At 49.7% G+C, this 2996-nt stretch overlaps 1 long non-coding RNA gene across 2 annotated transcripts in view; it reads left to right on the top strand.

The window, feature by feature from the left end:
• Positions 1–1445, top strand: part of LOC107307421 — a 4703-nt gene extending 3258 nt beyond the window's left edge. The window contains exons 2-3 of one of the 2 annotated variants that reach the window (XR_001552399.2): positions 402–510; positions 1340–1445. This is a non-coding gene — a long non-coding RNA (uncharacterized LOC107307421). The remainder of the gene's footprint in view (positions 1–401; positions 511–1339) is intronic. The other variant, XR_001552400.2, reaches the window with a different exon arrangement.
• The last annotated feature ends 1551 nt before the right edge of the window (positions 1446–2996 follow it).

Raw genomic sequence — 2996 nt, 5'->3', positions numbered from 1 at the left:
GTTTTTGGGGTCTCCCATTGGGTATACTTGGGATTTTGGGGTCTCCCATTGATGATTTGGGGTCTTTTGGGTCTCCCATTGATGATATCGGGATTTTTAGGTCTTCGTTGGTGATAATAGGGTCTTTTGGGGTCTCTCATTGGGGATACTTGGGTTTTTGGGGTCTCCCATTGGGGATACTTGGGTTTTTGGGTCTCCCATTGAGGATACTTGGGTTTTTGGGGTCTTCCATTGGGGATACTTGGGTTTTTGGGGTCTCCCATTGGGGATACTTGGGTTTTGGGGTCTCCCATTCGGAATACTAGGATTTTAGTTCTCCCATTGACGAAGGCGGCCATTTTAGTTCACCTCCCCCTTAAAATTAAGGTTTTTCGATGGGCTGATTTTTGCTCTTTCTATAGATTTTTCACACCAAAACCAAGCAGGGCATCAGCCTTCACCCTACCTGTGTCTTTGCCACCAGCCCTGAGCTGCTTCATGCCAAGGGAAGGAAAGAGCGCGGCACCGAAGGTGGGAGAGAAATAGTGGGGATTTAGGGGCAACATATGGGATTTTGGGGCCGTTCGTTGATGATTTGGGGGTTTTTAGGCCATTCATTGGTGATAATTGGGTTTTGTTGGGGGTATATGGGATTTTGGGGCCGTTTGTTGATGATTTGGGGGATTTTAGGCCATTCATTGGTGATAATTGGGTTTTGTTGGGGGTATATGGGATTTTGGGGCCATTCGTTGATGATTTGGGGGTTTTTAGGCCATTCATTGGTGATAATTGGGTTTTGTTGGGGGTATATGGGATTTTGGGGCCGTTTCTTGATGATTTGGGGTTTTTAGGCCATTTTTGGGGCCATTCATTGATGATTTGGGGGTTTTTAGGCCATTTTTGGGGCCATTCATTGATGATTTGAGGGTTTTTAGGCCATTTTTGGGGTCATTCATTGATGATTTGGGGTTTTTAGGCCATTTTTGGTGCCATTCATTGATGATTTGGGGATTTTAGGCCATTTTTGGGGCCATTCATTGATGATTTGAGGGTTTTTAGGCCATTTTTGGGGCCATTCATTGATGATTTGGGGGTTTTTAGGCCATTCATTAGTTATAATAGGATCTTTTGGGGTCACCCATTGGGGATACTTGGCTTTTTGGGTCACCCATTGATGATTTGGGAGTTTTTAGGCCATTTTTGGGGCCATTCATTGATGTTTTGAGGGTTTTTAGGCCATTCATTGATTACAATAGGATCTTTCGGGGTCACCCATTGAGGATACTTGTATTTTTGGGGTATTATCTTTATGATTTTAGGGGTTTTGGGGTCCCAGCTGAGTTGTCCCCATGTCCCCCAGCAGGGGACGGGATGAGCTGCCACCACCAGCTCCTGGCCTTCGTCTCGCTGCTGGAGACCACCAAACCCTACCTGGTCAACTGCATCCGCGTCCCTGCGCTGCAGGTGGGCTCCTCTTCCTCTTCCTCTTCCTCTTCCTCTTCCCCTTCCGCCTTCCCCTTCCTCTTCCTCTTACCCTCCTCCTCTCCTCTTACCTGCTTCCTCTTTATCTCCTCTTCCTCTTCCTCTTCCTCTTCCTCTTCCTCTTCCTCTTCCTCTTCCTCTTCCTCTTCCTCTTCCTCCTCCTCTTCCTTCCTCTTCCTCTTCCTCTTCCTCTTCCTCTTCCTCTTCCTCTTCCTCTTCCTCTTCCTCTTCCTCTTCCTCTTTAACTTCCCCTTACCCTTACCCTTACCCTTCCTTTCTCTCTATCCTCTTCCTCTTCCTCCCCATCCTATTCCATCCCCTTCCCCTTCCTCTTCCTCTTCCTCTTCCTCTTCCTCTTCCTCTTCCTCTTCCTCTTCATCCTCCTCTTCCTCTTCCTCTTCCCCTTCCCCTTCCTCTTCTTCTTCCTCTTCTTCTTTCTCTTCCTCTTCCTCCTCCCCTTCCCCTTCCCCTTCCTCCTTCTCTTCCTCTTCCTCTTCTTTCTCTTCTTCTTCCTCCCCATCCTCTTTCTCCCCATCCTCTTCCTCCTCTTCCCCTTCCCCTTCCCCTTCCTCTTCCTCTTCCTCTTCCTCTTCCTCTTCCTCTTCCTCTTCCCCTTCCCCTTCCCCTTCCTTTCTCTTCATCCTCTTCCTCTTCCTCCCCATCCTATCCCATCCCCTTCCTCCTTCTCTTCCTCTTCCTCTTCCTCTTCCCCTTCTTCTTCCTCTTCCCCTTCCTCTTCCTCTTCCCCTTCCTTTCTCTCCATCCTCTTCCTCTTCCTCCCCATCCTATTCCATCCCCTTCCCCTTCCCCTTCCCCTTCCTCTTCCCCTTCCTCTTCCTCTTCCCCTTCCCCTTCCTTTCTCTCCATCTTCTTCCTCTTCCTTCCTCTTCCTCTTCCTCTTCATCCTCCTCTTCCTCTTCCTCTTCCTCTTCCTCTTCCTCTTCCTCTTTATCTTCCTCTTCCTCTTCCTCTTCCTCTTCCTCTTCCTCTTCCTCCTCCTCTTCCTCTTCCTCTTCCCCTTCCCCTTCCTCTCTCCATCCTCTTCCTCTTCCTCCCCATCCTATTCCATCCCCATCCCCATCCCCTTCCTCTTCCTCTTCCTCTTCCTCTTCCTCTTCCTCTTCCTCTTCCTCTTCCTCTTCCTCTTCCTCTTCCTCTTCCTCTTCCTCTTCCTCTTCCTCTTCTTCTTCCTCTTCCTCTTCCTCTTCCTCTTCCCCTTCCCCTTCCCCTTCCTTTCTTTCCATCCTCTTCCTCTTCCTCCCCATCCTATCCTATCCCATCCCTTACCTCTTCCTCTTCCCCTTCCTCTTCCTCTTCCTCTTCCTCTTCCTCTTCCTCTTCCTCTTCACCCTCCTCTTCCTTCCTCTTCCTCTTCCTTTTCCTCTTTCTCTTCCCCTTCCTCCCCATTCCCTCTCCTCTTCCTCTCCCCTCCCCAATAACCCTCTCCCCTTTCCCCTCCCCAATAAACCCCTTTCCCCCCCTCCCCATTAACCCCTCTCCCCTTCCCTGTCTCCCATTAACCCCTCTCCCTTCCC

The sequence above is a fragment of the Coturnix japonica genome, unplaced genomic scaffold (genome assembly GCF_001577835.2).
Source record: "Coturnix japonica isolate 7356 unplaced genomic scaffold, Coturnix japonica 2.1 chrUnrandom592, whole genome shotgun sequence".
NCBI classification, from domain to species: domain Eukaryota; kingdom Metazoa; phylum Chordata; class Aves; order Galliformes; family Phasianidae; genus Coturnix; species Coturnix japonica.
The sequence above is the reverse complement of the archived record's forward strand: the minus strand, read 5'-3'. Positions and strand labels throughout refer to the sequence as shown.